The 12,671-nt window shown below is 36.3% G+C and overlaps 1 protein-coding gene across 1 annotated transcript in view; it reads left to right on the top strand.

Annotated features, from left to right (window-relative positions):
* ERC2 (ELKS/RAB6-interacting/CAST family member 2) overlaps window positions 1-12,671 on the top strand; it is a 527,385-nt gene that overhangs the window by 461,266 nt on the left and 53,448 nt on the right. Inside the window, exon 17 of the mRNA XM_049826970.1 lies at window positions 5,826-6,016. The gene's annotated coding sequence lies outside the window, so the exon portion shown is untranslated. The remainder of the gene's footprint in view (window positions 1-5,825; window positions 6,017-12,671) is intronic.

Genomic DNA, 12,671 nt, shown 5'->3' with positions numbered 1-12,671 from the left:
ATCATAAAGTTTACCTAAAATAATTGGATAACTTGCTTGTAGATTAAAAACATATGTGATACTTGTATGTCTTTATGCTGTAGGCTTTAGAATTAATTGCTGTCAGCATAAAACAGACCAAACAAAAATAGATTTGCATCAATTCTTTGTAATGGGGAACAAAAAAAGCTTGAATGACAGTGAGGATAATTCTATTTTGTATCTGGGGCGGGGGGGAGGGGGAATGTTGTATTCACATACTGGAGTGCAATTACTATATATGGGAAAGAATAAAGATCCTTTATGTAAATGTAATAACATGTGAGTAATACCTTCAAAAGGAAAGAGAAAAGTCTCTTGTGTACAGAAAGTTAGTCTACTCCAGCTGTCCTCTCTCACTTTGTGGGGGGAAGACATTTGGGGAAAGGCCAAAACACAGATATTCACAAAGCATCCAATTTTTAGTTCAGCATAATGTCTTAATCAGCTTTTACAGAGCTGCTCTGCTCTGTACCAAACATGCTATAAATGTGCAATACATCCGTACATGTAAATAAGTCACACTCCCTGTGGTGATGAGAACAAGATGACTACGTATTTCAATAACTGCACAGTGCTGCAGGTAATAGAAAAGCAGCATCGTCTAGTTGTTTTTCAGCTGAGCAGGGGGCTAGAGCTAGAACTGCTGAATACTATGGCTATCTCCACATCCTTGGCAATTCCTGATCGTACAGTTTTATGAAAGATCTCCAGAAATCATAGACATTAACATCACAGATGGCCAGCTTGTGACAAGATCCATAGACTGGAGCCAGCTAGCAAGAACTTGGTCTGCTCTGTAATCTGGTCTTTCTCCAGAAGAAATGACTGTAGATCTGTTTACACGTCCATCAAATTTTCAAAATACAGACATCATCTGTCATGTTCCCTCAATCATGTGATGTGAAATGCCTGTTTTGTGATCAGATGATAGGTGAACTTCTGGTCATGTGCTGAGAAAGGGCTCAGGGAATACAGTCTTCAGGTGTCTTCTGCAAATGTCATGATGTTCTTAAATGGTTGCTGAAGCCACGGCAGGGGAACTCTGTGCCTTTTTGTTTCTGCTTGGCCTTTTCTCTGTCCTGCTTCCTTGATCACTATAGTTCATGCTCTCAAAGGCACAACTGCCTCTTAAACTGATTTCTGAATGAAAACGGTCAACTGGATAATTGATAACTTGAGAACTAATAAGGTTTAACCAAATGCCTGTGAGTTTCCAGAACGTATAAAGCCATCCCTGATAAAGAAATGAATTCAAAACAGCTACTTACTATCCCTCGTATTATGATTAATCTGAGTATCAAATAAAATTAGCGGTGGGAGTGGGGGGAAGGATGGGGTATTTCTTCCTATAAACTGCAATTCTTCTGTGGAACTGTTTGCTACGTGATGCTGTGAGTACCAAAGTTTTTACTGATTCCCCAAGAGATTTGATTAATTCATTGGGGTGGGGAGCAGGAAATCCATCAGAGGGTATTAAATGCTGAGATACTCTTTGCAATGCATAAAATCTGTGCTGTGAAGGTTGCTTAAGCTGGGAGACTATACCAGGAGCCACCACAGGGGAGAGGATGCTGCGGTGGATGGACCTGTGGTGTGCTCCAATGTTCGTTAGCTCTCTACCAGGCCTCCTGCAGTTACCCCACCACTCAGAAGTTATTGTCTCACAACATTCTAAGAGTCGAGGGGAAGTGTGGCCTTTACTCCAGGCTGGAATCTGTTCTTGACCTAAGAATTATAATTTATTTCAAACTTACTAAAATAATTAGTCCAAAAGGATATGTTGTGGAGGACAGGGAAGAATTTGGGGAAGACAGATGAATGTTTTACACATGATGTTTTGAACTTCCCTAGCTAAGAAGCAACTGAATAAATTTTCTTCTGGTTGCTCATAGTGTAAGATGGAAAGTAAGTGGAATCTCAGCCTTTTAAAAGATATTTTGAAAATAGTGTGAGTGAAAAACAGATGTTTAGAATGAAAGTGGGATGTTATAAAATCCCATCAAATTTAGAAATCAAAATGATCTATTGATCCTTTTTTTCATTAAGTGCATCTTATTTTGATATCTCAGTATGTCTCTCTACAAATGCAACTGTTCCCTTCAGAATGTTAAAACTTCTCTAATACTACTGCTGTAGTACGGAATTTATGAATAATCAATAGGGTTACATAGATGCTGTTACTTATTCATTCTAGATATCCTAGATATTTTGAGCTAATATTTTTATGTATATTTAACCTAATATACATAGAATTGCTTAGGACAGAATTGAAGCTGTGTCAAACTACGAAAGCTTTTGACTTTATCCATTTATTGAATTATTAAGCAAATACTCTTATGTTTTCTGCATTTAGACTTTTAAAAAATATTGTCTTTATGTTATAAAGGATTCTGTTTTACATGATTAACATGACATGTTCATGTAAGACAAAATGCCCTCCAGTGTAAATTAGGTCTACAGAATTTACCTAAACATTTGTTGAGTATGAAAGTTCTACAGCAAGGCCTTTTCCTAATGCATACATTTATCAGCTAAAATCTTGATTGTTTTGCCTGTATTATGTCACTCACGTCTGGAAAGAACAGCATCCTGCTGTTTGTGAAGCTGATCTCCTGCTGCTATTTAGCCACTTGTAGGATTCTGTCCCAATTCCTCTAATCCACTCTGTTTCAATAGCACCATATTTGGACTCCTTCACACATTCTTTTGCTGCTCTGTTTGGGATGCTCTATGAGCTGAATTAGAATTTTAATGCTCTGTTCAAAAGAGAAGGAACCTTTTTCTTAAATGAGAATATAAGGAATAATCTCTGCTCCCTTGGATAGAATTTCTACACGTGCACTATATTATTTTCCTTCAAACTATTGTCCAGAAGTTAGGGGCACAATTTCAATATATTGGTTTACTTTATATAAATCAGATCCAATTTGAGGTTTAATGTTGCAATAAGGCCTGCTACCATCTTAAATTGTTTCTTTCCTGTTGTAACTCCTCATTCAGAGTTCAGTGCTCCTTGTTTCCATTATGTCAAAAGTTTACTGATATTTTTTCGAGCTCCTTGTGCAAGTCAGGCCTAATTAAAGCAGAGAACCAAAAGGACTCAAAAAACGGTGTTAGAAATGACGCCAAAACACAAAGTGCGCTGTAGATATTTTTGCCTTACTTTCAAGAAGTCAGCAAAGATTTGCATATGTGTTTTGCCAGTAACTATTTTCTGATTGCCACATAAAACAAGATTTAGAGAAAACAACTTAAAGCTTGATTGGTATACCTATATATACATTGTGTGTCGCTTTACTTCACAGCGAAGCCTGTTAACTTCGGCAGAACTATTGTGGCTGCGATAGCAATTGAAAAAAACCAGGATTGCAGACATGGTCCTTTTAAATGTAGAGTTCCCAGGCTTATGCTTGCTTTAAGATTTGTTCTTTAGTGAATGGGATTTAGTTTACTGAAAAATAAAAACGTGAATTGTGATGCTAACTTTACTCTTTGAAAAGAAAGAAGTTCCTTAGATGCAATGTAATATTGCATGAGTCTCTGTTGTACAATTTTAAAATTTTTCAGTGCAGTATATATAGCTTACCTAAGTTTATAAAGAGAATCAAGACATTATCCAGGTGAAATGTATTTCAATAATTCCATGAAGTGTCTCTCACTTGTACCAAACTTCCTGCATGGGCGAATTTAGAATGTTTTTAGAGTGTGTACCATGTTTGTTTTAGCAGTAGCTTTCTGCAGTCCAGAGTTCCCTCAGTGTGCTGGATTATCATTGGCAGGAGCCACTGGTGCCAGGACCTGATGAGAAACACCATCTTGTGAATGGGGTTAGGGATGCAAGTGGAAACTGGAAAAGACAACGGCTACAGCAGTTTGATAATATATAAATTGCTATCAAGTTTTACAGCGAGGAATGGAACAGAGAAGATAACAAAGAAAAAGGGGAAAGAAAAAGATTTCAGAAAGTAAAGGTGGAACAGGGAGAGAGGTAGAGAATTATAGGAGGAAGCAAAGGAAACCACACTGAAGAAGTGGGACAAAGAAAAAAAGTATTATATGGCCTTTCTTCCTTGCATTTGGCAAGTAATGTGTATATATTATTTGTTCACAAATGTGTTAACATGTCTAATGATAGAAACTTAAAAGAAAGACAGACATTTAGAAGTTTTTATCAAGGGATTTATTTTATGTAATACAAAATGAAGAGATTTGTAAATGATCCATCCATGCAATATCAGCTTGAAGACTTGTGGTTCTGCTGCTCCTTCTCTGTTTGTACTTTAAAATTAATTGAAAGCCTCATTGTTTTGTTTAAACTGTGAAAGCTTCCAAGGTCAATGAGTGAGGTAATTGACCTGCCTCTTGTAGGACAAAAATATGTATGTTAAATTGCATAATTAGTTTTAATTACATAATTATGGTGTTTAATGTGTGGGGGTCAAAGGTTACTATTACATTTAGAAGTCATGGCAAGAAACACAAAAATAAGCAACATAGTTTAATTTTGTGTTTCTTTGGGTTTTAAAAAAGGGGTCCACTGTGATCTGTCCTTGACCTTGGATATTTGATGATTATAGAAAATAATATATTGCTGTTATACTTTTTGGAATCATAGAGACACCTTTGTAAATGTCTAAGTAACTTTACCAAAGACTTCATTTAGGTTTAGAGTACACGAAAGTTAATCAACAGTGGGAACTCAACTGACAGCAATTTAATCTGATTGGGAAAGGTAATTACATGATTACCAGGAGTGTTTATATATGGACAAGGATATTTTTATTGGAAAAAACCCTAATTGCTTTCTTACTGAGAAGAGAAAAACCAAACAAATTTGTTGTCACAGGTTAAGAGGACATCCTTCGTTCCTTGAGATAGCTTCTTTCCATATTTTAGTGACAAAATGAACTCATAATTCTTTGCAAATTTGCACTGGGATTATGTTATGAGTTCCTCTGTTTCTAAACTAGAAATAATGCCATCATTAACTTTTGTTTAAGAAGCTCATTGCTTACACATTAATTGTGTGATAGCCTAAAGATGTCATGATGCTTGTAATTCATGATCTCTTTTACTGTGTGTAAACACTGTTGCTTAAATAAAGGTTGATTTCACCAAACTTAAACCTAAAGGTCCATTATACTAATGGATATTTCTGGGAAGGAAGGCATTATTTGTTTTTCCATGATAGTAAAAAAAAAAAAAAAGAAAAAAAAGCACTTTGTACAAGATAGGTAGATAAAAGATGGTGTTCCTAAATGCTAGAAGAAAAAGTCCCACTTTAGGTTCTCTGAATGGTCCTTTAGAAAATGCTCTTTCAGTCTATTGACAATGAAGGGAGTGTTGGGAGATGAATCTTCATTAACAAACATTAACCTCTGTGCATACCTCCCTGAAGTGCACTACAGAGTACAATCCCGTTTGGCTAATAAATACTGGCTTGCTCCTAAGCCTGTTTAAGTAATGGGCCAGGCCTAGCCTTGGCACTTTGTATGATGGTGTTAGACACCAAAAAAAGAAATTGATACTTAAAAGAATAACTTCATATCTCCTCAGTAACTATTGAACACATTCTGCCAATGGAAATGGGATACAATCCTCTAAAGGCTGGCTTCTAATGAAAAAGTTAATGAACTAAACGTTAAATAAGGAATAAATGAATTTTTGAAATGAACTATGTAATTATGGGAAGTTCTGTGATTCATTCCATGTTATAAAAAATCATTTGTTCTCCCTTTTGCTAATTTTTCCCTAAATAAGTTCTTTAGAAAATATTACAATTTTGAATTGTTTTTCTAAACCAGATGATCCAGTCACTGTTGGAGGCACATAGCCACGGCAAAATCTCATGCTGTACATTGATCACCTGTCCAACCTTTGCCTAGAGTGTGATCCCCAGTTCCTTCAAGAGATCCATCTTTACCAGTCTATAAAGAAGAAGAGGAGGAGGGAGACATCTGGGATATTCAAGTATCAAAGTTTAACACCAGAGCAGGTTGAATCTCCATTTATATTATTCTTTATATATGTTGCTAGTATTGACTTGGATATTTGGCTGAAGATTTTTTTTCGGTAATGATATAGTATGCTCTGAAGTTTTACCAGCATTAAGGCATTTTTGTTTAGACTCCTCACTTACTGAAACTACGCACGCATTTTTCATAGTTCTGTGGTGTGAAATTGAATCCAAAGTCATTCTGCTATGAAGGAAGCTAGCTAATCCTGAGCATGCCTGGCAGTCTGTACCTGTATCTCGAACCCATGCTGACCACAAAGACCAAAATGGCTTGTTTAAAACTGTCCACTGTACCGTAGTTGTACTAGTCTGTCTTTAGCCCACGCAACTAAATCCAGGTCCCCAGCAAGTAGGCTCATTTTCATTTGCTTGCTTCAGGCAAGTTAAACTTGCTTCTTACTCTTCCTCTTCCATTTCCACGAGGAGTTTGATATCCACAAAACAGACAAGGTTTCACTTACTGTCCTAAGGACTGCCCCTTTAGGAGTCTAGCACAGCCCACACACAATCCTGGAATATGTCCAACTTGTTCTTTGAGCAGAATGTGAACCTCTGACCTTCTGGGCCTCCGGCAAGAGTGCTGCCTACTGAGCCACCAATACCCAGGCCATCAATAAGTTTTAAATGCCAGTTGCAGACTTCACAGAGATAATGACTTCAGTGTGTAAAGGTTTTGTTGTGGAGGCTGCAGTCTCACATATGGCGTGACAGAGTAAATATGCTAAAACCATAGAGAGCTGTTGCATAACTCGCCTTGATATAACAGTTTTTGTAATATGTTTCAAGGCATGGAATATTATTTAAAGGGACCCTGTTATGTAGGCTTAGGCCCAAAATGAAGCTATTATAAAAAGAATGTTTAGAAAAAAACCAGAAATATGTCCATGAAATTGTTGGAGTGGGAATTTCAGGGTAGACTTGCTTGGATTTAAACAGTCGCCTGCATGACATTGCACTGTTGTGCTAGGGAATGAGAACCAGCAAATGAAAATACTATTAAGTGAGAATCAGAAACTGAAGCTGAGCAGAATTAAGATATTAGAAGTCTATTACTATTGTTATAACTTCTTGAAAATCTTACCACATCCTCAGAAGGAAGAGATGAAAAAAAATAATTCCAAATTAGTAATTCAAAGCGGCATTAATGACACAGATAAATAAGTGTATTTGGATTTTACTGTTATTTTTAACCTGCTCTCAAGTAAGTTCTTGTATTTTATATACTTACAAAGAACAAATTAATATGAAATAAGCTTTAGGTTTTTGGCACATCTCAGTTTTACTGATGTTCTCTATTTAAAATTTAGCATTAAAAGGATACAAAAGACATGTTGATGTTTGTGAAAATCAAACTGATAAATGTGATTACACAAGATGTTATTTACAGATTTGGATCAAGAGGGAAAACGTAGCCAGATTCAAGCTAAGACTTACATTATGGAAAGGCTGTTAAATAAATTGCATGAACCTTCTATGGGGCAAAGGCCAGGAACCCAGGACTCCTTTTTCCAGCTGAGCGCCCAAATCACTAGGCTACAGACTCTTGCTCCCTCTTGTGTTCTTTCTCTGGCCCAATGAATCTTGAATTATTTTCTGTACAATGATACAGCTTCAATAGGAGAGCTTTAACATATCCCTTTCCTCGTCCCAGCATTTAATGCAGCCAGTAGCCTGTTGGTTAGAACATTCTGCTAAAAGACATTGCTTTGACTTCTAGACGGAAAAAGGAATTGGACCTGGGGATTTTGCTTCTGGGATGAGTAGTCCTCCTGCTAGGCTAGGGATGACTGCTGTTCATGTACCATTTTAGAAAGAAATAGCACCTGAAGGATTTAGTAGGAAACCCACCTGGTTGGTGTTTATTAGGCTGGCTTTGAGAACACCTGTTGGATCAACCTCCTCAGACCATCCACGCAGGGCTGGGCTTCACTTCTAGCTCCCAAGCAGGCTAGATGTAAGCTGTGCACTGTGTTCAGTCCTGGCCAGGCAGGTAAACTCTGGCCATGCACAGAGATGCAGCTCCTGTGTCTGGCCTGTCACGCCATCGAAAACTGTATTGTCTTCAGAGAACAGACATCTCCAGGACGAGATAGAGGCCTTGAGGATCACCAGTTTGGCTGGAGGTGCCTCAATTCTCCACATGTCCTCTTTTTAATTCCCATATTTTTAGGTGTGTGATTAGTTTATTTTAATCGAACAGCTCCTTTGAATGTAGAACTGAGGGATTTTATGAACCTGTTTTTCAAACATAAGCTAACTGTAAAAGAATGTGTTATAATTCAACAAGATGATAGGGAGAATTTCTGGTTCAAAAGTGCATTGACAGTTACGAACCATAGACACAGTGCATATTGAAGCTCTAAAAAGTGAAATTGCTTTAAACGTGTTAATGCTTTTCAGGCATTAATGTAGAGCAGTGTGCATTAGATCTGAACTCGGGAACAGTCAACTAAATTAACTGCATTGCAGTTATAAAACAAATGTTTGTCAAAATTTCTGACTTAATTCCTAGGCTATAATTTTATTTTTTTCAGTGGGTATGTTTTTATTAAGTCCTGCAGTGCAGGTCTTTATTCATGCAAATGCATTTATCTGCCTCAATGGAATTATTCTGGTGAGTAAGTCAAATGTCTAAGATCAAATAGGATGAGTTTGGTTTTCTTTTTAATAGAAATTCTAATTTTGAAAATGACATCTGTGAATTATTTTCAGGCTGAAGAGCTACAGACAGTGTAAAATTAGAACTGTGGATTTCCTTAGCAGTATTTTTATTATTGTTTATACCTGTTTAAAACACTGGAGGAATAATATGATTCATTGCACGTTACTTTGCTGGCAGTAGATGTATCGCCTAGTTTACTATCCAAATGTGAACTATTGCTGCTTTGTAATATGGTAAATTGGGGGTGGAGGTGGGAATAGAAACTTATATTCATGACAGGCTGTTGGTTTTAAAGACGGGTCTTTTTCTGCCTTGCTAGTGTCTATTTTCATTGCAGTGGAGCTTTTTATATAGTGGGATAGCACTCAGCAGAAGTAGGAAGGATGCAGTCCGTATCCTGGTTATTGACTGAGTAGATTTATGTGCAGTTCACTTGGCAGCATTTATGTTTCCACACACAGGACTTTCACTGTCTCATAATCTCTCTAAAGAATGGCTACCATTTGCACAAGTTAACACTATCTCTTCTTTCACAGTGAACAGAAGTTAAATTGATAAAGATTGTAAGTCAACATCATATTAATGATTTTGTGTGCATGGAGACCTACCCGTGTAGGGAACTGCTTGGCACAGTGCTGACTTGATTGGTCTAGAGAAGTGGGTGGGTGTTTGTATGTTAAAGGGGGTGCTTAGATACCAGTGTTATGAATTTGGGATAAATAGCTAAAAAAACACTGTAATAACCCACATAATGAAAGAGAAGGATAGAGAGGACTGAAAGAAAACTGGAGTCAGAAAACTGAGTAGGAGAGCGGAGGAAACAGAAACATTTCTACAGGAGGGAAAATTTTTGAAAGCTGTGAATTGATAGAGTGGTAAACTTTGGAGGTGAGTACAGGTCTTCAAGAATGAATAAATTTTGTATAACTATGGATAAACTATACTACCTGATTGTAGGAGATTTGAATCGGTGTAATTTGGGAAGCCTTGCATAAGGCAGTTATAATAATTAAAAGTCATGATCAATAAGTATCTTGAGAGAGTCAGGTAATAGTCAAATATAAGAAAAGTTATAGAAATGAAAAACAGTCTTGCAGTTCAAGTCACATGAAAATTAGTATTTAATTTGGGAATAGCATTTTCAAGATTACAGATAGGAAGGGTAAAAAGAAATGACAGTAAAGATGACTTATATGTTAGTTAAAGTTCAGATTACAGGCCTTATCCTCCCAAGTATAAAAATCATCAACTGCATTATCAGTTAGCAAAAAAGAAAAAAAAAAAAGTAATATGAATGCTGTTGTGTTTTCCCTTGATCAAGTTTAAATGAAAACAGTTTTCATGTTATTGTGTATTTTGATATTTTTGTTTTATATGAGAGGTTTGTTGATGCATGATTAGTAGCAATGATTCCCCACCTTAAGTCACTTGATATCTTGAATAGGAAAAGTTTGCATGGCCTGGTCTCACTGTCCCCTCTTTAGTGTTGTTACAAAGAAAAAGACTGTTTACAAATGTGTGAAACTTATTTGCATTTGCTCTTGGAAGTACTTAAGCTGCTAGGGAATTTTTCAAGTTAACAGAGTTTTTGATAGAAATTGTTGCTTTATCGAACCTGAAGCCTCTTCATATCAAGGGTAGTTTAAAGAAGCTTCCCTTAGGAAGCTTTACTTTCAAATAGCAAATAACTAATTTATTGAAAATGGAACTGCTCAACAAGAAACCTTGAGAGAAATCTGCATTACAATACCCAGAGCGTAATAGTTAGGGCATTATCCTTTAAGACATGCGACTTTGGTTCAATTTCCTTTTCTGAATCCAGCTGAATAGAGACTTAAACCCAGCTGAATATCTAATGCATCCAAGGCAACTGTCATTACCACTGGACTATTGTCTGTAATAGGTTGGGTATCTCTGCTTTTGTGGAAATTCTGAAAGGATTTGTCCTAATACTAACAAGACCTTTCTGAAATCTTCAGAATTCTTATAGGCTAGGGAAGAACCTTTTTGCCTAGCTTTATTCATAACCTCCAGGCTCTGAAGAAATGCCTGTAATAACCATTATTTTATATATTCATACCAGGCAACATTTATTAATCTGGACCCCAAACTAAATCTGAATCTCAGACTCCATATAGAGCTGTCTTTCCATGCCTCTGGTTATTCATGTCAGCTGTCTCAGGTTTTTCTCTGTTTTTACTATATCCATACTTCTAACAGTTCAACTAAATCTGCCTAGAAGTAGTACTTGGGATATAACAGCAATTAATTTAATGGCATTTTTTCAGTATAGTTTTCTATCTCTGTTTTTGCACCTTATGATTTATTATGACAAGGTAAACTCAGGGGTGATCACTGTTGAAGATGCTTCTAGTTGAAATGTGCATCTACGGAAAAAAAAAAAAATAATTCCAAAACCTGTAGTAAGTAATTTGATTGTGGTTGGGACATTGTTTTGGAATATGGAGTCGATGATGGATTCCATGAAACTACAGGAATCAGGATTGTTTTGTGCCCTGTCAGTGGGTAGGTATTCTTCTGAGATTACCAAAAGGGATCAGTTACCTTGGTAATGTGTCCACCAATATTTATTGTGTCTATTTCTTTACACAGGCTAACAAACATTCATCATGTGGGAATGTTGGTCGTGATCAACTTGAGCTGAATTTAAATTGATGACCTAAAGGTTAAAGTCTTTGTATCCCATTACCTCTCCCTTGGGCTGTCTAGTCCCACTTCAACTGGGTTTAACACCATTTTTAGTTTATCAGTGTCTTTGGAGGAAGAGCAGTCTTTAGAAGTGTTGATCTGACAAATACCATCAATATCCTATTAAAAAAAAATTTTAAAAAAAATTCAGTATGACTTTTGCAGCTTGTCAATACTTGAAGAAGGTTCTGAAGAAGTATTCAGATGCTGAACTAATAACTTAACCAGCCTGTTAGGTAGCTTTAATCCAGTCATATGGAAACATAATGCAGTGTAGCAGCCCAGTGAAACATGAAACTATGAGAACAGCTGAATAAATTTAAACACATTTTTGAACATTCTAACCTTTGTCATAAAAATCTGACAATTTAGAAGAAAAGCTAATAACACTTTCTTTTGGTTTTGTTATTCTGTACAGTAGTTGAGAAGACTTAATATTTCTTGTGGTTGCTGACTTTAAAGAAGTAGTGACAATTTCTGCTTTTTGCCCCATATGAAGTCTATTCTTTCTGACTCATTAAGGAATGAATCTGGTTTCTGTTTTATTCAATATTGTATATACATCTCGCTCACAAATATTTAAACTAAGTAAATATAGAATCTTAAACATGGAATATGCTTTCATTCTAAACTGGTGGCTGTGGGAAAAGGTAACAATATTTTATTCAAATAGCAGTGGTCCCTTTGGAAGAGAAAAATAAGTGTTTTGCCTAAAAATTGGACAGGCTTGTGCTTTCTGTAGGGCAGCAAACTTTTTACCAGATTATACCTATATTGTTATGTTTATATGTACAAAATTCAGACTATAAAGGATCTATAGGAAAGGGTTTGCAGATACTCACTTCAAAAACACATGGCTAGTATTCAGCCCCCATATCTGGGGCTAATTTAATTCTTCTTCTCCATTCAAAGTGCCTCACTCCTGCCTACAAATGCAGAACAGATTCCCTGTATTTTGTTTCTTGAAAGTACCGTGATTTTATTCCTAACTGGGAATAGCATGAAATGGAAATACATTTATGACTCTACTTAAACAAACACCAAACAAAATAAAAGCAGGGATAATCTGAAAGATAGTTCCATAACAAATTGATGCAGAAAAATGCAGAAATATGAAGCATATTGAAAAGTACACAACTGACATTTTCTCCAGGAAGATTTCCTTTAGCAAACTGATTTTTGGAAGCAGCACAATGTAGCATACCTAGAGTACTTAATTAATTTTGGCTTTATGGCCAGTCCAAACTGGTAATGCAAATTCAT

The sequence above is a fragment of the Accipiter gentilis genome, chromosome 23 (genome assembly GCF_929443795.1).
Source record: "Accipiter gentilis chromosome 23, bAccGen1.1, whole genome shotgun sequence".
Taxonomy (NCBI): domain Eukaryota; kingdom Metazoa; phylum Chordata; class Aves; order Accipitriformes; family Accipitridae; genus Astur; species Astur gentilis.
This window is presented reverse-complemented; position numbering and strand designations above follow the sequence as displayed.